The sequence below is a fragment of the Equus caballus genome, chromosome 20 (genome assembly GCF_041296265.1).
Source record: "Equus caballus isolate H_3958 breed thoroughbred chromosome 20, TB-T2T, whole genome shotgun sequence".
Taxonomy (NCBI): Eukaryota; Metazoa; Chordata; class Mammalia; order Perissodactyla; family Equidae; genus Equus; species Equus caballus.
In genome coordinates, this window is record NC_091703.1 from 52,411,072 (window position 1) to 52,434,006 (window position 22,935).

At 38.6% G+C, this 22,935-nt stretch overlaps 1 long non-coding RNA gene across 1 annotated transcript in view; it reads left to right on the plus strand.

Moving 5' to 3' along the window:
* LOC138919557 (uncharacterized) overlaps positions 1-22,935 on the plus strand; it is a 102,062-nt gene that overhangs the window by 59,470 nt on the left and 19,657 nt on the right. The gene's annotated exons all lie outside the window — the stretch shown is intronic.

Here is a 22,935-nt window from a genome sequence, read left to right on the forward strand (position 1 = left end):
AGCTTCTTTTTTCTAAAATAATGGGCTTAAACTGATCTAGAAAGTAGGCAACTATTCACTAAGAAAAGCCACAGTTTTTGACCAAGAAGTATAGAAGGCATAACAAGCCAAAATATAAGTTAGGGTTTTCTGGCCCCTTCCCTGTTACTGTAATGTAATCATCTCAACATGATTCCTAACATCACTTCTAAAAGACAGGTAAAGAATGTTGTAAAATATTTAGATCACAGAAGAATCAGTATGAACTTTACTGTAAATTAATTTTTGTATTTTCATAATCCTACTACTTACATAAAAGATCAAGCACAGATATTTTGAGACTAGTTTTATGATGAAGTGATCACTTTCAATGTAGTGTAAATGTCTTTATCAAGAAAGGAGAAAAGGCAAAAAGAGTAATTCTACCTCCGGATTAGAGGCATAAGTGAAATTATCCCCTCTTTCATAGGATGATCTTTCCTTATTAGATTCTCCTGTGAAAGAGATCACCAAGTTGTTGTCCTGGTTGAATCATGCAGAGATCCTTGGGAGGCAATAATCCCAATCCAGATTTTCTATGCAAGTAGCTCCACCGTAATTACTCCTGATCCTGACTCTTAGGTATTTTATAAAAACTGTTAGCTCGTGAATGCCTAGTGTTGACAAATTAGTTTTAACATCTAAGGGATCCAGAGACTGAAAGCTGGAACAGAGTAAGAAAAAAAATATGAATTTGTATAGGTGACGGGTGGCTCAGAAACTGCCCTATTGGTGTTAACTGAATTTAGTGGGGCTAGTTTGCCCTTCAAATTTGTTTTGCCAGGGGGTTGGCTAGGAGAAGGACCTAAAATTAGGACAAAGTGGGATATCTTGAAAACAGATACTCATAAAGGTGAGAATACTAGGGGCGCTCCTTTTTGCCCTATTATATTCTAAAGGGAGGGTCTTATGGTGAGGGAGAGGTCGTTGTTTTTGTCATTTGGAAATGTTCAAAAAATCTTTATGATCATAAAACAATGCAGTAACTTGCCTTTCTAGAACTATTCTGTGGTTAATCTATTCCAGGAATACATAGCTATATCTAGATAAGTCAGACTCCAAAATGGATTTACCTGTTTACACCAATGAAACTAAAAACTCTTAAGTGCTGTATATCTCCTGCACTGAATATCAGCATTTCAAAAAATAATTTTTGACTAAACCGTAGCTTAAATTCACTCTAAGCCCAGAGATATAGAAACACACACATGTGCATACACATGCACATTCCTGTGTGCCCACTTGATAGTTTTAGCTTCATCATAGAAAGATAGCTGTTCATGTGTGCAAAGATCTGAATGCCAAGTTAGCCTGCAATTAAGGCCAGCAAATAAAAACAGAATGGGGCAATGGAAATTAAATCACATGAATTACTTCTTAGAAGTTGTTTTCTCCTTGCAATTAACAGCACACACTTCATGACTTCTTGAGGGGTCATTGTAGGCCTGAAGAGTAAATATTTCTTGGCAGTCACTTTATATTTTCCCCCAGATGAGTTGTTTTTAATGGTTAAGGCAGTAGAGTGCAGCTGATATATAGAAAAAGTGACAGGTGCCAGTTTTGTTATTAAATCCTAGCCTTGGAGACTCTGAATTTCAAATGAGTCTCCTTATTGGCTGTGTGTGTGTGTGGGGTCAGGGGATGGGAACGCGTGACCGGAGCAGAATGGGTTTCACTTCGCTGAGCCACTCCAAAGTCCTCATTAAACATGAACATAACATTTGCACTTGTTTTGTTTGTTCTAGACAGTTTGGATAATTACCCTCTGAAATGGTGTGCACCCATGTAGATGTGTGTGTTTATCAAGGGGAGGGGTGTGGGGGCACTAGGAAGAGGACGAAGGTTCTTTGCGCTATTTATTTTAATCCTTCCGTGATGATTGCATTTCTCAACCACCAAACAGAACCTCATCATTTGCTCCTTAAAACTGCTAGTTCAGGTCATTCAATTGAAATTTTATTTGATTTTAAGGGGAGCTTTTTGCAGTGCTCATTCCTCTTCTCCTCCCACTCTGGGCGGGTCTGAGGACCCCCATTGACTTGGGAAGGAATTCTGCCCTCTTTGAGGAAAAAGTGAAGAGAAGAACTCAACCCTAAAGGAAAAAGACAACCAGCCTACCAACCCTCTCCCCTTAAATAAAAGAGATCAGACGGAGATGGGAGGCAGGGCACAGACACCACTGTCATTACCTTGTCGTTCTCCTTAAAAGAACGGATTTAGAGGGCCGGCCCATGGCCAGGTGCTTGGATTCGCATGCTCTGCTTCAGCAGCCCAGGATTTCACCAGTTAGGATCCTGGGCACTGATGTGGCGCTGCTCATCAGGCCATGCTGAGGCAGCGTCCCACACGCCACAGCTAGAAGGATCCACAACTAGAATATACAACTATGTACTGGGGGGCTTTGGGGAGAAGAGGAGAAAAAAAAAGAGGGGATTTGGAAGGTCAGCAATTCTGAGAAAGCCATTGTCTAATAGTCTGAAAACAGGATTCAAGATCAAGCACTTCTGGGTACCATGTCTCAGCATTTCTTCATGATTTTTGCAGGGAATTTAGCTTATTGTTGGTAGTAGTTGGTTAGCTGTATTTATTCACATGACTCTCAGATCATTAGCTCCCTCCCTACCTGAAAAGGTGGATAATCTCAACATTTCTTTGTCTTGAAGGGAGAAAACTGAGACAGCTAGTTCTATAGTGCCACTTAACAAACTTTCCTAGTCACCAGGACAATTACCCTGAGTATGGGAGAAGTTATTTCTGCAGACAGGTTTTCTTCGTTAGAACTATGGCCCAAGAAAGGACCCAATCATAACATCCCACATTGCAGAGTACTTTTAATTCTCTCATGTACATTATCAAAGGTAGCTATAGCTAATGTTATTAAGAGTTTATTAGGTGGCAGACACTAAGTGCTTGACGTCTATTAACTCATTTAATTCTCATAACAACTTCATGAGAAAAGTATTATTATTGTTGTTATCATTGTAATTATTTTTTAAATAATGATTCAGAAGCATTGAGAAATTGAGTAACTTACATAAGTCACAAAGCTAGTAAGCACCTGAGCTGGGATTTGGGCCCATTTGGCACCAGAGTGCATGATCTTAGCCACTGTGCCTCTCTTGAGAGGTAGGTAGAGGAGGGGCAAGATACAGGGAGAGACCAAAGGCTTAGAGACATGTCTTTATGTCAAAGTATTAAAAATGGAGGAAGAGCCTAGTGACCTGACATCTTGCTCTGAATGTCCCCCAGTGGTGCCATCTAAGGATTGCATATCTCTGGAAATGGCACTCGATGAGCCAGTTCTCCCAGGTGACTGGGCACAGAAAGGAATTCTCTTTCATGGAGCTGCTATACTCGGGATGTGAAGGGTGGCACGCACCAAGGGCCTATGTGTACATCATGCTCGATTAGGTACCGTGTGCAATTAAACCAAGAAACAGTTTTGAACTTAGGAATCTCACAGTCTACTAGGAAGCCAAGACACGGAACAAATGAGACACAGAAGTTAATGGAGTTTTCTTTATTTCAGGATGTGCCTACCCAGCGACTGAAAAAAAAATCAACCAACTGATTATTTTCTCTAACAACTTGATGTGACTTTTGATCCTTACAAAAGGAATTAACTAACCTTATTGTTGGGTTCAGAAAATTTTCAAGTGAAAGGGAGTCCATATGGATCAACAGTACTCTCTGAGGACATGCTTGCCGCCCAGCACTGTGACGACACTTTAAGCTATGAAGGGTATTGAAGGCAGAGTAGTTAGCAGGTAGTGAGCATGCACTGCTTGTCAGTGTGGATTGATCCTGTGCCCTCCAGCATTCGGTTGCTCGAGACTGTTGTTCAAAGGAGGTGACAAACTCCATCCACGAATAAATATGGGCACAACTAGAAGTATAAAGTACTGTAAAGGAAAGTTTCATAGATATCTGAAGAGGGGGACAAAGTTACTATTTACAAAGAGCTTATACTTGCCTTGGAAATGATATGATGTACATTTATGAAAAAGCTGGAGAAAAATATAAGACCATCAACCCAGGTACCATGGGTGCATAATTGTGTAGGAGTTAAACTCATAAGGAGAAAAGCTAAATAGTTTTAATATCTGTTTATGTCAGCATTTGGGTTGTCTTCCCGTAAGGTTTTTTTAAGCCTGTTTAGACTGAGAGTGAGAAATGTATAATTGGTAGTTTATGGTTTCAATTGTCATCTTCTCTATAATAAGCTTGTCTGATGTACCCAGTTTTAGGGGACCTATCAAAAGTGGGTTAGCAGTGGACGTGTCTGCTTCCCCAGTGTGTCCAAGAAACCCCAGCTATTCTGCCTACCTTTCTGCTTGGGCCTTGCTTTTTCTCTGTATGCTGACAACTTGGGGCTGTTTGCTGCCTGGTGCTTCATACGGTGCCATAGAATATGCGATCAGGAACTGTGGCTGACCACCGGCGGCATGGAGGGTACTTGCTCTTCAGGGAGCTTTGGGTGGTCAGCCCTGTGCAGAAAGAGACCTGGTGGGGGAGACTACCCAGGTGACTTTTGCATATACTGTATGCTGCTGGAAAAGAGCTTACATGTCTGATTTCCATGCAAGGAGACATTCTGGGTTTAGAATTATAAGAACTGTAGAAGACATCAGATTCTGCATCCCTTCCAGTACAGGGATTCCTTCCAACAATACTCTGATCCTGTTTCTGCTTAACCTTGCAGTGATGAGAAATTTATCAACTTTTGAGGGACCACATTCTTTATATTAAGTTGAAATATATCTTTCTGTATCTTTTGCCTGGCTCTTTATAAAGCAAAATAATAGTTCTTTCTGAATCTTCCATAAACACAAGTGAGCTCAGACTACTGACCAGACCTTATCTGGGCAACTTCAAATGTTTCGTCTTCTGAGTTCCTCTAGTTTTGAAGCTTTCTGTTTTGTTTGCATGTCTTAAAATGTGAGACTCAAAATTCAAGTCAGTGCTACAGATATTCTCTGACAGGACCTCAGGCGATAAGACATGTGCCCAACTTGAGCAGGACACTATGTCTTTTTTTAATACAACCCAAGATGATGTTACTTGTTAGAAGCTCTCTATCCCCTAGACTAGTGGTTCTCAGCTGGATGTTTCTGCCCCCAGGGGACATTTGGCAATGTCTGGCAACCTTTTTGGTTGTCACACCTGGTAGGGGACTAGAGGCATCAAGTGGGCAAAGGCCTGGGATGCTGCTAAACATCCTCCAGTGCACGAGACAGCGCCTACAACAAGGAATTATCTGGTCCTGACTGTCAATAGAGCCAAAGTTGAGAAACCCTGATCTTGACCACAAATATCCTGAAGACGAGCTTCACCTAAACACCAGAGCTAGTACTGAAAGGAATAAGGATGACAGAAAAGCGTTTCCTCTACAGGAAGGAGGAGGTCTGAGTGCAAAGAAGGGCCTGAGCCTCGGGATGCTATGGTTCCTGCAGCATAATGGCTTTGGCCATTATGAGGAAAATGGGACTGGCAGAAAACTCAGTGTATCACAAGGGCATCAGATAGGTAAGGGAAGTCTCCCCAAAAGGCAAGCCAGAATTCAAAAATGGTTCTATACCAGAAAGGAAGCAAGGGTAATCATATTTGCAAATTAAATATTTGGCAGAAAAAAAGGTCTTGTCCAGTCAGCAGTGTAAACATTCATTGGTGGAAATGTAATCACTGGTAAATAGTGATCCAAGACTGAAAATTCTCTAGGACTGAGGAGAATGAGGTGACAGCAGAAGAGGCACCTTGTTATGAATCATTTAGTAAGCAATGATAGAGTTAAAAACGTGAGATGTGTTGATCCTCTTAAATAATTCAGAAAATATAACTTAAAATGACCTAACACTGGCAAAAATGAAGATAATACCTAACTTTGCTAGAGTGTAGATAAATATGCATTTACATAGTGGACATGGGAGTACAAATTGATATATTTTTATAAAAACTAAGTTAAAGCCCTAAGAATGCACAGCCTGGTGACCCACTTCTCTGAGATTGTCTTAAAGGATATTAGAGTTAAGGCAAAATACTTAGCAATAATACTTATTATTATACAGTTTTCATAAAATATGTGGGGACCAACCTCAATGTTGAACAACGGGGCTGGGTTAAGTAAATTATGACATATCCACATATAGAATATTATGCCATGATTACAATTATATGGGAATATATTTATTGATATAAAAATATGGCATGCCCACAAAATTGTATTAAATGAAAAAAAGGAATGCACATGTTTTTGGATGTGGACATTAAATGGGCACTGGCTGGGAGGAACCTGGATTAAAAAAAATTATTTTCCTACTTGTACTTTCTAGTTTTTGATACTATGTACTGCTTTTTTAACAAAAAGAAAGAAGTTATTATTTTTGTGTGTGTGTGAGGAAGATTCGCCCTGAGCTAACTCCTATGCCAGTCTTCCTCTACTTTGTAAGTGGGACACCTCCACAGCATGGCTGACGAGTGGAGAAGGTCCACACCCGAGATCCCAACCCAGGAGCCCAGGCCGCCGAAGCACAGCACATGGAACTTTAACCATTCAGCCAAGGCCCAGAAGTTATTTTTAAATATGAGTAATCTTAGACAAAAAGAAAGTCCATAAGGCAATGAGAATTTTATAAATTTTAATAAATAATTAACGAGAGGTATGTATAGCAGACTGATGAATCTAAGAAAAAAGTATTTTAAAAGTCTGGGGAAGAAGTAAAATTTAGCCAGGAAATAATAGTGAATGTCTTTAATTACCCAAACTTAGATGGACAGAACATTATAAGAGTTGGAGGTGACATTTTCATAAAGGGTCAAGGACTGTCTCCTAGAATAGGTAAAAGCAAAAGACGTGCGCTCTGGACTGTCGCATTACAGAGCTCATTCAGGAGGTAATGGTAAATGAGTCTGAAGCCGATTTGAAAGAATCTGTACTAAAAGAGGAAACGTCAAACTGATTGTTGTCAGGACTTCTGAGTGTTTAAATACTGTTGAGAAGAGGAGTAAAATCAGGGGTTAAAAAACCAACAACACTGTATGAGCCGCTGAAGAATCCTTTTCCTAGAATCCTGCAGGGACTTGCACGGGGTAATCTCTGGGTGTGTGAGCTTCCCTCCGTATCCAAGAGGCTACCTGAGGGTTTCACAGCAACCAGCTAGAGCGCGCGTGGATCTGTGCACACGGGTGAGACATGGCGAGATGGCGTTAAGGCTGGACAGTGCATAAATTGATGATTCTGTGCTCTTAGTTACAACTCAGGGAAAAATCTAGATCTTACTGTACAAGTCTTTCCATAGCAAAGAGGATCATCCAAAGGTTGGCAACCAAAAGGGGCAGTTCAAGCAAAACAGGAAACATTGTCTTCTCTTTGCCTGACTGCGTGAGGTCTGTGCATTCGACACTCCTTTTGCTGCTCAGGTGTTGGCCCCTCCAGAGACGCGTGCTGAAGTTAGAGAAAATCCAAAGAAAGGCTGCTAAGTGGACTGGAGGCACAGCCACAAGGAGTAAGAAAGGAGGTGGAAAAGGAAAAAGAAAGGGAGGCAAGAATGGATGTTAAAAAATGTTAGTTTTCCTTCCAGGTAGCAGAAAGTATGCTGAGCCTTTTCACAGGATACCTGATTTAATCCTCATAGCTCGCTTATCTGGCAAGATAAACTTCATCTCTTAATCCACTTTTTACTATTCTCAATTGATTGCGAGAATGTAGCATCCCTCAGCCCATCACTTTCTAGCTGTGTGACTCAGGTGAGTGGGTAACTTCCCTATGTCAACCTTCCTCATCTGTATAAGGGGCCTGATAAACAGCATACAAGGAGACGTGGAAATCTGTGGCCCTGTTCGCTAAAATCTGGGTACTCTAGAATGAAGTGGTCACTTGAAATTTGAGTTTTGGCCAAGTCTTCCTCCTTCACTCCAAAAAGACCGCAGGTTGGGTCTCATGATTGCTCTGGAAATGGCATGAACAGGCCTGACTTAGTTATGTTTCCCATATTCCTGTGTTTCCACATGTGACACAATCTGCTAGACTCATGGAGCAAAAAGTGTTCCTCTCTCTGAGCCCTGAGCTGACACAAAGGCAAGAGCTAAGCTAAATTGCTCCCATCAGCGTTTGTTTTTAAATTAAAGGAACCTGGCTTTGCAGGGAGCGGCTACCCCAGAGAACCCATGGCTGAGGCACTCTTAGAGGCTTATCGTTGGAGGCTCAAAAATGTAATTTTATTAGCAAAGAATACGAACCTAATGTCTCCAAATGTTTTAATTATTTTTCCACCACTGTTTCAACTTGTCCTCTGCTGTTGGCTGTGAGTCAGAGGCAGATTTCGGCAATGCTTTAGCAATTATGATGCCAGCATTCGATTTTCTTCCATATTAGAAGTCAAATCAAAAGATTTTTTTTTCCTTGCTTTTACTTTATTTTTGTTTTATGACAAGGATGGGAAAATGAGGGAAAATAAAAGCCTAAGACAGCTCAGACATGTCGTTAGCTTCCCTGTCAACTGAGTTCCAGAAAAATATATATATATTTGCACCCAGAAATGTAGGCTTCAGGGAAAAAACCTATTTTGGGAGGAAGCAAGCCTCCATGGGCCAAAGGGGTTGAATTCCTGCCTCGAAGAATGACCCTAGTTAAGTCATCAAGCCGCTCTGTGCCTCAGTTTCCCTATTAGAAAGGGTATACAAAATCTTGTTGCACTTTATGTAATCTATTTAATTTGACTTAAATAACATGTTTTGACGCTTCAAAGTATGGTGGACACTTTGATGGAACTGTAGTAATCCAGAATAATGTTTTAATGTACCAGAAGAAAATCACCCGCCAAATAGAGGCAAATGAAATCTTTTGCCTTCCTGTGTATGAACTAAGAATTAAGTATGGACACATCTTCTTCCGTCTCTAACTCCATACCTCTTGTGAGGAAGCACATTTAGAAGCGGTGGCGTTATCTGATGTGTGGAATAGGAGAAACTACCTTTGTTACCAGAGAATTGTAGACTTTGAAGTTTGGAAGAGGCCTGAAAGTCAGACAGTGCACCCCAGGGGCCTTCCATTTGAATAAACTGAAACCAATCCACGGTTCTAGGGAAGAAGGCCAAGCTGGCCTGACCCACATCTTTCACAGCTTTTAGATTAAATAGTTCTTTAAAAATTGTTTTAAAAAGAGCCCTTGTTTAAATGATTGCCTACTGATGCATAAATTATAGCATTTTAACCATAAACTCATCTATTAGCTAAATTAGGTAAATAGTAACCAAAACCATGGGGAAAATATTTATTGTACTTTTAAATTTCAGTTAAGCTAGATATAGGCAAATATCCTAAGAAATAAATCAGTAATTCAAGATAGAAAGTGATGAAAGACACTGATCCTGGTTCAAAATCAATAAAATGTATATTAAATGCCTGCTGGATCAAGGCACGGTACTGGGCACTTCAGAGAAATGGATGAAGTACGATGTATGCTATGTCCCCAGGAAGACTGTCCCAGTCATTTTCAGACGGGTTTTCAGAGACCACGGCCTTTTTGCAGAAAGTGGAGGAGTCACTTCTGGGGCCAAGGAAAGTTCAAGAAGGCACCACAGACCAGGACCCTCGTTACCTGCGTCAATCCAAGCACCTTTGTTGGTGGGAGAAGGTCCTTCTACTATTTCATCTGAGAAAGATTCCACTGCTTTAAATAAAAGTTTGAAGATCAGCTAATGCCTTTATTTCATAGATGATAAAATTTATAATCAAATATTATCATCCTATGTACATATTTTCTTATTTCCTTTCACTGTACCCCTTTTATGGAAGGTCATCATAAACTCCTCAGAAGGAAAAAATTTGTTTGCTTAACAGAATTTTAAATAGCCACAAGTTATGACCATTGGTTTCCTGTTGGTTGCTTGACGAAGAAACCATATAGGTTTCTGTTACTGTCTCTATTTTTTGGATTTATTCTGGCTTGCAAGTCCAGTAAATTTACATTTCTCTTTGTGAATTAAAATTAGATTTCTTTCGGGGCCAGCCGAGTGGCGCAGCAGTTAAGTGTGCACGGTCCACTTCTTGGAGGCCTGAGGTTCACTGGTTCAGATCCCACGTGCGGACATGGCACCGCTTGGCAAAAGCCATGCTGTGGCAGGTGTCCCACGTATAAAGCAGAGGAAGATGGGCACGGATGTTAGCTCAGGGCCTGTCTTCCTCAGCAAAAGGAGGAGGGTTGACAGTGGTTAGCTCGGGGCTAATCTTCCTCAAAAAAAAAAAAAAGATTTCTTTCAACTGACAAGAATTTACTAAATTCTTAGTAGGGATTCAGAATAGAAGTTCATGTCAACGGCAGATAGGAGAAGGTGTGCATATAAAATAAGTTTAAAACATGGCCCTGCCTATTGAAGAGTTTACAGTCAAGTTGGGCAGACAAGATGCAAACCCAAGAAGTCACAACGCATAAGAGGGAGTTTCTTTGTGGAAAAAGTTCCCTTCTCCAGCTAACTTTCATGAAGTAAGGATTAAATAGAAAGAGTGTGGATTGGGTAAGCAATGGGAGGAAATAAGTCATGTGAAAGAGAAATAAAAGTGCCAGCTCTTAAGGGTTTTCCTGACATCAGAAAATGTTAACTAAGGAGAAAAACCAGTACCTTCGAAAGACTTTGCTGCCAAGGGGCTTGGCATTTCCATAATGGTGGGGAAGGAGAGACATCTCTGATTTCCATAGTATTTTGTAATTAATTTGGTGCTCTTATGGAAAATTAATTGGTTTTTGGATAATGAAATAGAAAGAAATATTCAGTCTCTGGCATATTAAAAGAAATTCTCTTTAATAGACACAATGTCAGCCTGATAATGTGCTCTTGCTCCCTCAGGTGCTCAGATGCAGTTCCAGGATAGCCTGAGAAAGCCTCTGTGGCTTAGCAGTTAAGCAAGCTTCTCCCTTGCAACTAAAGCTAAGCAGATTAATTAAAACTTAAAAGCATTATGATTTAGTTATGAATAACAGTTTGCGGTGACAGAGCTCCCCGTCTATAATTCACCATAACAAAATGACACTTGGGCTTGCTGCTGCTATAATTAGCTTTTGATATACTATTTCTTGGAAATTTCTCGCCAGCCACAGCCTGTGTGTTTCCAGATGTCCTGCACATACTTAAAAACGGTAAACATTAATTTATAGAGATGGCAGCTGTGGGTCAAGTTTGAGGTTGATTGATAATTCCTTATTCAAATGTGTGCCTATGTGGCTTCATTTGTCATCTCCTCGTGAAACAGAAAGCCGTTCTACCACATTCCTAGTTAATATTTCATTTTTTTTTTCATAAATTATCTGTAAAAGCAAAGCAATAGAATTTAGACCTTTCCCCACCATATGGCATGGAATATTAATGGAGCCAAGGGTTTTTAAAAATTATTTTGCAGCCAGAAGGGTTGTGATTTGTTAACCTGACACCTTGTATTTGCACAGTGCTAAGCACACAGTGGGCGCTCAATAAATGCTGCCTACTGACTGTGAGGGAGCTCAAAACGCTTTCTGGATGACAGGCCATAATTCCTCCAAGCAGCCTTTTCATTTTATAAATTAAGAAATACCGGACCTGAGAAGTTTTCCTAAGAGGTGATAAAGTAATTCATCTCTAGGTCACACAACTCGAGAGTACAGAAAATAACCCATGCTGACCCAAAATGCGTTCGCTCAGATTTATTTATTGGCTTAGGCTCAAAGCACGTGTCTCGCCAAGCCTCCTTTCTCTCGGACTCCTTGTTTGGAGCCAAAATAGATGCCTGAAACATAGAGAAAAAATTCAGTCCTTTGGCAAATTGTGTTATCTATAAAGCATCAAGCTGGTTGACAGAACTTTCCACCAAACTGGCTGAGTTTTTCAGTTTTGCAATGATAGTTTGTGCAGGATTTGGGTACCCGGCTGTGTGCAGAATGCCTGAATCCTTGCTATGATGTATGGGCTGCAATTTCATGATAACCAAAGGTCTCATCAGTGCAATCAAATATGCAGTGCAGCTAGTTACTGCGTCTCACACAGACCAAAGATCTGGAAAATGACCAATTTTGACCAAATCTAGGTGTTTTAGCACTGTGTAACCAGCTACTTAGCCTATGTTACTTTAACCTAATTCATCCGAACCAGGGACTAGATCCTCTTACTGTGCTACCAGAAACAAATGGAGATTTAAAAAGATATGGCTTCCTGGAAACAAGGAATTTACATTTCATAGTCACTCATCATGAATGTGTTATTCTACAGGGCATCACAAAGGGTTATTTCAATGGATCCATATGCAAAATGAGAAAATTAAGACACAAAAAATTGTGGTCACTTGCCTAAGATCAAACGTAAATTTGCAAGGGAACAAAGAATACAATTTAGTGAGTTTTTTTTTTTTAAGTTGAATTCCATGTTCTGCAACAAAAGTCTTGACATCATTAAATTTTTATCTTTCTATCTGAGCTAAATGCTCATGGAACTCTGAGTCTTTGACCGTGTCACATAATCACATAATAGGCATTCGTTCCATCCTGGGTGGACCAGCGAGCAGAACAGGTTGTAGTAAATTCACAAGATAAAGTTGTGTGTTTTGTTTTTGTCATAGTTTGGGCAGTTTCTAATCTTTGCTCAGATGGTTGGTGAAATTGACGTGTTTGGTTGAGACAGAGTTAGAGCTGATAATGGGAGCAACTGAACAGATCTCAGTGTGTGTGCTGATTGCAACACTGGGACAAAAGGACAAGAACAACATTGTAATATTTATAGTATAATACAGAAATATTTGTAATAATCATGGTATGATATTTTTAAAATATTAAAGATTCATAAAAGAATCAGTGATGCTAAATTCTCAAGGCAAATCAAAATTTTAAAATGTATAAACCTATTATAGAATGTCAAGTAAAAGCAGAAATTTGTAAAAATTTGAATGCTAAACCTATAATCATTTTGATAAAATATTAGTTACTAAAACTAATAAAATAAACCATTATGTAACAATAAATTCAAAATAAAAAACATTTATCTTGAAAATGGAAAATAAAATAACACTTGATCTTTTTAATGAAATATTGCAGTCCTAAAAAACAATATTACTGATCTTATCATTAAGTTACGAGTATTTTTGGGAAAAATTTTCCATCTGTAGAAGCAGTTTTTCAGACTCTACACAAGTTATAATACATTAGTAATAAACTAAATGCAAATACTCAAACTTCAAATAATCTTGTGTCTTATTCTTCCATGAGAATTTTCTGAACAAGTTGTTTTTGAGAAGGAAGAGTAAAGGCAGTAGTCTTCGTTGGGCTGGGCCTGTGGCGCAGTGGTTAACTGCGCACGTTCCACTTTGGCAGCCTGGGGTTCGCCGGTTCGGATCCTGGGTGCGGACATGGCACCGCTTGGCAAGCCATGCTGTGGCAGGTGTCCCACATATAAAATAGAGGAAGGTGGGCACAGATGTTAGCTCAGGGCCAGTCTTCCTCAGTAAAAAGAGGAGGATTGGCAACAGATGTTAGCTCAGGGCTAATCTTCCTCAAAAAAAAAAAAAAAAAGGATTGACCCTGAGTTAACATCTTTGCCCATCTTCCTCTATTTTTTATGTGGGATGCCACCATAGCATGGCTTGATAAGCAGTGCATACATCCACACCCAAGAGGTGTCACTGAAGCGGAGCACACGAATTTAACCACTGTGCCACTGAGCCAGACTCCCTTTTTTTTTTTTGATAGTGTGCTTTAATTTTATTTTCAACTGAAGCCTTCAGTTGTCTTCTTGAGTCTATCTTGAGCTTTGTCTTCAGCTTTAGTGTTTATCTTCTTCTAAGGCTCTGTTACTTATATCAATTTCCGTAGACATGTTCATTATTTTGGGGGAAGTCTGAGCTGGAGTAAGAGTTGCTCATACAGTAGAAGCTGTTCTTTGTTGATTCTCTTTTTCTTCTTCCTCTTAAGAATTATGGAGTTAGGGACTGACCTCTCGGCTGAGTGGTTAAGTTCATGGGCTCCCCTTTGGCAGTCCAGGGTTTCGCTGGTTCGGATCCTTGGCGTGGACCTAGCACCGCTCATCAAGCCATGCTGAGGTGGCGTCCCACATAACAGAACTAGAAGGACCTACCACTAGAATATACAACTATGGCTGGAGGGGGTTGGGGAGAAGAAAAAAGGAAAAGAATTATGGAGTTAGAGAACACTTTCTAAATCAGTGCAATATTATCTCATTCAAAATGTTAGTTTTACATATATATTTGAGTGGGTGTACACACACAGACACACACACGTGCATACAGAGCGGGAGAGAGAAATCTCATGATGTATATGATTTAAGTTTCAGAGTTTTTCTATCCCTCTATAACCATATTACCCCAACGAAATCTGGCATTTCATACTAAAAAACTGCACTCTGCCAGGTAGTTGGATGTTGTAGAGAATGCTGTCTGTTACTCCATACAATGTCCCCTTCTTGTGGACTCAAAAAGAATGTTCTCTCCAACTTAACACTGGGAGAAATTGTTCTGCTTCTTAGCAGCGGCTGAAATGCTGCCAATGTTTTGGAAACTTTGAATTATGCCTCATTTGTCTTTGGCCACCAGGGAACTCGGAGCCCATTTGCCATCCTTCCTTATACATAAGTTTCTAGTGTTCACTTTGTTGTATAATTTTATCACATTTCAATTTACTTGTCTATCCTCAATTTCCCTTTGCCTTTTGGCATATTTTTCCTATGATATTATGTGCATTTTTTTAGAGACCTCAGTTTTTTTGGCAAAACAAAGCAAAACAGAGAAAAAAATATGAAAGAAATAAGGGAACTACAGAAGGAGGAATATTAGGAGAAGAAGAGAGAGAAGAGAAAAGAAAATCTAAAACGAGCTGAACAATTGTGCAGTTAATTTGGACTGCGTAAATAGCTAAGCGAGTGCTTTACACACCACCGCCGCTTTCTCAGCAAATCAAATCTTGGAATGCTTTTGCAATGTTCTTTTTTGCTTAATCTCTTATGAACTTGCTCTGATATGAGTTCCTGGCAGGCAAGCACCGTGTCTCGTTCATCTTTGAATCTCCTCAGCCCACCCCAGTGTCTAGCACTTTGTCTAGAACATAATAGAAGCTTAGTAAGTAGGCACTGATGGAAATATATTATGCAGTACTCAGATTTTTAGGATGGTATGAAATATTTTGGTACTTATTTAATATTGGTTCTTCTAATTATTTCACTGAGAACACAATAATCAGTTGAAAAAGAAACATCTTGTGCTTACTGTGGGAGTGGAAGAGGGTTATGTGGATGATTTTTCCTCTGCCTGAAAAGGACACAGCTCTTACAAATTCAGCAGCTGAGTGGATCCATATGCCTTCCAGGCAGAATGTAGCCCGGGTAAAGCTACAGATAATGTAATTAATTAACCCTTTTGTAGTCTTAGGATTTCAAATTTCTAGGTAATGGCATTTGTATAGTAATTTCCCCCGGTTCTATATAAGATCTTTCATAGAATCACAAAATAAGATTTGCCTTTAAAAGTAAATGGTGGCAGTAAGGCAATGAAAGTCATTAAAAAGAACACGATAAATTTGGGTAAAAGTGGCTTAGTACAATAAACTATATCTTACGTGATCATTTGTATTCTGGAAATCATTGGTGAACGTCCACGGTTGTTTAATGTTTGCTTTTTAACTTCTGTTCTGGTTTGTCTTGATAATCAGCATTTCTTTTTAAATGAATGATGATTTCAAATTCTTGGAGAGAAATAATGTTATTTCATAGAAACCAGTAAGTTTAAAATGATTTAATCATTTAGAATGTGCTCAAAGTAAATCTGTAACAAGATAAGGCCAGTGAATGAGTGCCTTATTGAAATGAAGGCCATTGAGTCAGCCGGTCCTCCTAAAGACACTCGAGATTGGACCGTCTCCTCATAGGGCTCAGCAGAACAGAATGCTGAATGCATAAAGGAAATAGCCCTCCTAATGGAGGGGCCAGACAGAGAAAATCGTAAAAGAACAATCTATGTAAATTTATTAATTTATAGATATTCTTAAAATGTGTTAGTCCTGAAAATTGACCACTAAGTTTGATATTTATCATTGAGAAGTGTCACATAAAAGTCACTCATATTTGAAAAGAACAAAATCTTTCTTTTTTTAAAAAAATTATTTGCTTTTATTTTTTTTCTGCTTTTTCTCCCCAAACCCCCCAGTACATAGATGTATATTTTAGTTGTGGGTCCTTCTAGTTGTGGCATGTGGGATGCCGCCTCAACATGGCCTGACGAGCAGTGCCATGTCTGCACCCAGGATCTGAACCAGCAAAACCCTGGGCCACCGCAGCAGAGCTCAAGAACTTAACCACTCGGCCCCGGGGCTGGCCCCAAAACCTTTCTTCATATGCTCAGTCTTTCCTATCTTTCCCTTCCTCTCTCCCTCTGCTTTCTCCTCCCTGCTCCTCCTTCTTTTCCATTCATTCTTATCTCTAAAGTTGAACAGAACATATATCTAAATAATTCTTTTGCTGTTACATTGCAATTCTACACGTTCTGAGAAAGTTTTCTTTTTTTTCCCTTACAAAAAATTTCTATGCCTATTCTTCTCTGAATTGTGGAAATTAGTGGTATTAGTGTGTCCAATATTCATTTATATTGATGTTGTTAATAGTAGCTATTTAATTGTGAGCCTTTAAACAGTTATATTTTAAAAATTTGCAATATAAACTTGCCCAAATGTCATTTCAATGCCAATAAAAACCGCTGACTAGACTGAAGACCATAGAAAATAAAACCCTGTTATTTCACTTCTGGGACTGTACTCTTTGCCCAGCCTGAGGTCTTTTGTGGAAAATGAGAATGGTTGCCCCAGTTTAGTTTTAGAAGATAATTTATAACAAAAATAGTTCATGATAGTCACATTAGTAAACAGGGACAGAGAGGATGTAATGAGTGGGGGTTATTGTGAAAAACGCTGAAATGACACAATGGCAAAAGGTGTGTAGGCAAAAGAGGGATGTTCTGTCAAAAGATACAGTAGATGTTTCACTCTAGAGGAATTTAATGCATGAAGCAAGTAGACTTCGTTTTAGACTAGATCAAATATATTCTCAGATGTAAGGTAATTTTTCTACGTCAATGAGGGTTTCAAATTTGGCCATAGAACAGGATTGTGAGTTTCTGAATTGACAGAAACAATTGTCAGGCAATTGACAGTTGAAGGCACCGTTGTCAAGATAACCAGAACTGGGAAACTTAGAGCTTTAAAAAATATGGTCCAAGTACAGACTAATTGTCTAGTTGAGCTAGCGTTTGTAATCACTTCTGATTGTGTGACATCCTGTAAGTCAAGGGTTTTGGATAGCTAGGGGTAAGCTGTTTATAAATAGAAAAGAAAATAGTTTTATAACAAATTTTCACATGGATCTATTTGATTCAGTCATACTCTGTCACTTCTGATACAATACATATACCATCTCTATTGTGACCATATCTTCAAAGCTATAGCTATCTCTCCAGATATGGATAGAAATGAAACATTTCCATTCCTTTTGTTTTGCTCTTTCCTTTGGGCATCCTGTTGTACATGGGCTGTGTCAGATCGGAAGCTCTGAGAGCATGTGGTCTCAGTAGGAGGTATCTCTCCACTCCCCTCCCCAGGTGTCTGGTATCAAGCCACAAGCCCAGGGGACTTCCAATAAATAGAAATTTACTGCTACAACTGCAACTACCAGATATAAAGATCAATAGAATAAAAAATCGAGTCCTACCCCAGGCTCCATGGTAATTTTGTTTTGACGAAACCCTGGGGCCAGTAAGGAGGGATGTATGAGAGGGCACGACTGGAGGAGAAGGAAAATTTACTTGGTTTCTTCTAACAGCAAAACAAACTTGTTGAACATGGAAAATCTCTCCTAAGCATGTTTTGTGGACTAAGTGGGAAGGAATGAGAAAGATTGCATTTCCCTTCGAATACACAGGTTCTTTCAAACTCCTTTCTCCCACAGTATCCAAGAAAATGGATGCAGTATATTGCCTAGCCCCGAACATGGTCCATTAGACCAACCCTGGTCACCAAATCTGAGTTAGTAGAAATGCATTTCTACTCAGAGGATGATTTAAATAAAAGGTTCACAACTTGTGATCCAAGCTCCTTGGCCTCTACTTCTTATTTTCTTTTACTTTGCCTTTTCTTTGTTTTCTTTTTGAACTATGTAGTTCAAATTTGTGTTTAGAAGAGCCGTCTTTTATCAAAGGGAACATAAGTATGGTGGTTGGCTATTGTCATTCACATTCTCCTAAATGTATCTTCAATGCTTTTTTGTTTTGTATTTTAACAAATGTAGATATTTGTATAGGGGAATCTAGCTAATTTATGTCACTACTGGAAAAAATACAATTTGGCATTTTTAAACTACTAGTTCTGTAAGAAAATCTTGTTAGTGGTTTTAGGGTAGAATTATACAAAAGGAAAAGAAAGTGGGGACATCAATGAAATGTCTCTCCTGCACTTCTGGAAGACTTCAGGGCCATGCCTGATGTTCAGATCTAGAATGTTAGAAACATCTAACATTCTCTATAGCCTCCTTGAATGTACAGAATTCCAGCATCTGAGTTACTGATGTGATGGCTTACACATCTGTCCTAAGGAGTTTTTTCTTAATATGTAGAAACTCTGCGGGACATTAGTCTTTCTCTAGTCAGCACTTTTTTTATTATAAATTTGTCAACCTATAGGGGCTTTGAAAATGAAGTTTCCATGGTGGGTTTTCTAGTTCCTTTCTCCTTCTTTATACTTTATCATAACAATATCGTGTTTTTCTTTGACTTTCTTTCATTGCTGCTGGGGAAATTGACCCTTTTTTCTATTTCTTTCTCCAAACTCCCCAACTCAATGTATCTCTTGGCAGAGGGCTACACATAAACAGTTTTAGAAAATAGAACTAAACAAAAATAGTCAGAAATGTGGCTAATGATATAACATTTATAATAGGAAAATTAAACAAGTTAATTGAAGAAATTGTTTTATACCCCTCAAAATGATATTATGCTACTATTGAAATAAGGATTATAAAGAATTTATAATTGATGAGGGAAATGTTAATTATATGATAACACAGCAACTACGAAACAATAGATAATATAATCTCAACTACATATAAAAGTGTATACATAGAAAGAAGGCTGGAAAATAGCACACCAAAATATTCAAAAATTATCTCTGACTATTGAGATTAGTTTACAAATATTCTGTCATGAGCATACTTTTCTAGCTGACAGCCAATTTACTCAGACATAAATTACTAACTGATCATCAGTTTACTCAGAACCTACTGGGACCTCCGTACTGAGCTAGGTGCGTGTAGCTATGATTACATTTACTCCTTGGCACACCCTATAAAGCAGTTGTTAATTTCATTTTACATAGAAGAAACCCAAATCTCTCAGAAATATTGAGTAAATTATATTAGGTCACACAGCTAGCAATAATAATTATTTTCCTCATTTTACAGGTGAAAATGGTGAGGCTCACAGACATTAATTCATTTGCTCCAAGTCATCTCGCTGATAAGCAGCAGAACAGATTTGAACCCAGACCTTTCTGATTTCAGATGCCCTGGTCTTTCCACCATATCACACTGCCTCTCTAAAAACAAATGACAATGACAACAGTAAAGTCCATTAAAAGGAGTGACAAAGAAAGAAAACGTTATCCAAGAAGAAAGAGAAAGAGGAGGATTTTGTCTCTGCATGGATATCTCAGCTAGTTAGTTGTCCTGGCTGAGCCCTCTGGTCCTTGTCAGTAGAACTGTGCAATATGTGTGAAAACACATCATAACGTCTGCATAGTATCTATCTTTGGAGCATTGCGAAATTCACACAGTAACTGTTTTCTGGTACCTTATTTGGTTCATAGTTTTTGTTGTTCTACCTGGTTATAATTCTTGTTTGACGCAAGTTACACTTCCAGCAGAGAGTCGAAAAGTTTGTATCCATTCTCAATCTGCAGATAATGCAGGCTCTGGGATGATATTCATATATAATGTTTTTTCTTGACTAATGTTTTCCTGTCTGAATTTGGGCTCAGATAAAAAAGTGCAAACATTATTGGCATAAATATGGTATGTCACTAAAAACTGCTGTGGAAACTCAAAGATAGGTAAGAAATAATGAGGTTTATAGATTCATTAGCATTTGAATGATGAAACATGTATATGTGTTACTCCTTTGATCAATACTGCCCTGGAGGGAAAGTACTGTATTTAATTGTCTTTCCCATTGTGGACATCTGGTTGCTATGCAGTCCCAGAGCAGGACATTTCACTGCCTCAGTGCTGTCGATTTCAAGTTCCTATTTTATGACTGGCGATGGCATATGTTGTGAGGAAACGTATGAAAAAGCGCGGTCAGAATACTAGAAACATGTTCAGGAGAGCAACTCCTCGATTCTCTCTGCATCGCCTGGACTTGACTAGCAGGTCTGCCAGAAGTGAACATGGCACTTCATTCTAGGTGGTTGTTAAATCTGAGTGATTTTATTATGTACTTTGTATTGCTGTATATACATCTGCGAGCTGTTTCATTAGATGAGTTCCACTGCACTGTGAATGTTTCCTTTTTGTAGATGCCTTTCATTTTGCAATTACCCAAACCATTTGCAAACTTTGCATATGCATACAAGGCCAGGGCAACGTTTTATTGTGGAAAAAACCAAGCGTGTTAGTGTGAAAGAGATCTGGCATCAAGTACTGGCATCAAATCCTTTGTTTTCTAGCCATGTAATAGTCAGGAAATTCTTCAATCCATGTATGTCTTCGTTTCTTCATCTGTGAAATGGGTACATTAATACCTATCTCATGGAAACTTCAAGAGAGTTATGTGAGTAACACAAATAAAAAAGCCTGACTCATTATGTTAATTATTTTCTTTCTCTCTTTCACGTCTTAATTATCTGTACTGACAAAATGGTCAGAGTGAACTAGTATGTGTAGCAATAGTCTAAAATAAGATTTGCTACAAAAAGATTATTTTTTTTTTAACTAGAAATGTATTATATGACTTTTATGGGTTGGGGCAGAGTTTGCCTGCTTTAGGCTTGTGTTAAAATTATTTGCCAAAGTGCTGGCCAGTTGATAGAGAGGCGTATGCTGCAGGAGCAAACACACAGCTGTTGGTAGCCAGTGGCCAGGAGCCAGTGTAAGGATATCAAATACGCCCTGGATAAAATATAAAGTGTGTATTAGATAAGTGGATAATTGAGAATTTCTTACATTCACTTTCAATGCTTATGACCTGGTGGCACACATGAGGGATGGGGTAATCCAGGAGTTAATGGAGGGCAAGTTCTAAAATGCCCCGGAACTTATCTTGCTGTAGAGAACGATGCCAGTGTCTACCAGGTTTCTGCTTGTTAATTTCTATAGTTGCTGCTACGGGGGAAATTGTCCTCATTTGCATTGTCTTTCAGTGCCCTACCTGGAGGCAAACACCTGCAGACACTTTATGTTCACAGAAGCATCACTTGGGACAGAGACCCACATCCCTTCAGTGCAACCAGCTATGTTAAAATAACATTATGGGCAAATATTTCAAAGCTTAAAATTTCAAATGATCGCTTCACATACTATCTTAGCCCCTCTTATTGCTCATGAGTAATATTTATCGCTGCCAACATAACTTCTTGGCCTCTCCTTTGCCCTGTATGTTTTTAACTTTTCAGAGGAAATTCTTACAGAGTTTTAATTGTAGGAATTCAATGACTGCATTCACGTTTTTTTAAGAGAGAGGAAAATGTCCCTGGTGAAAGAAAGATTTTATTTCAGTTGAAAATAAAGAGTGAATAAAAAATAATAAAAAGAAAATGTATTTGGAAATGTGAATAGGTATATGTTACTTATAAATTATGCATGTGTGCCTGATTACATATTAAAGAGAATCTGTTAGTCATAAAAAGTTATCATTTGCATATCATTCCATGTATGTGTGTGTATTCTAAATACAAATGTATATGCATATATTATGAAAAATATATATTGTCCACATAATTGTAATTTATAAATTTTACATTTTAAGAAAAATGGTGTGGAAAGGAAATTCTGAACGTGTCCTAGTGGTTTTTGAAACGTGTAAGTTCCTTTCAAAATTGTTTCTTTGGGCTGCATACAGCATTCTCCAAAATAATGGCTTGGAATCAAAATGTTTCCTTTCATGAATTAGTGTCCAAAGTCTCTTTTTATTTTATTTCTTTCTTTCTATTTGTATGTATGTGTGTGTAAGTGCTTAATAGCTACAGCAAAATTTAGCAGGTTTTGAGTTACAAGAGATTTTTTTAAAAAGCACTGCCTCCCTCTTTATTGTCAAGATACTATTTGCATTGAAGCTGTAGACTTGATGTTTGGCTTAGTTACAGAGCCCACTGAAGGAGGAAAATTAAGCCATATCTATAGTAAATAGGTTAAGAATTTTCAAAGTGGTCATGACTTAAAATAACATCGTTAGCACAAATGCAGTAGAAATGTAGTTGGTTATTATTGTTATTTCTTTGGAATGTCAGAAACAATTAAAAAGTCTGCCTTAAAGTCTTTTTTCCTTTAGGCAGCTGTACTTAAAGGTTCTTGTGTTTAGGTTGTGGCTTTTCATTTGGAGCTTTCTCAACCGTGGAAATAAAGAATAAAATTTTGGGTAATTTGTATCGTGTGATGTTCACCAATTAATCTATTTGTGGTATTGAGAAGTATCAGGAAAATCCTCTAACAACTACTGGTGGTAGTAGATTGGGTTCATGTGTATGTTGATGTGGAAACTGAGACACAGAAAGGAAATATTTTGCTACATGTATGTGCAGAGATGGGCTGTGGTTATAAATATATTCTACTTAAAGACCCTGGGAGTCACATTACAATAGCAACCAACAGATGACCTCCCATCTCTAGTAAGTGTACAAAGCCCCTGGACAAGACACCTTC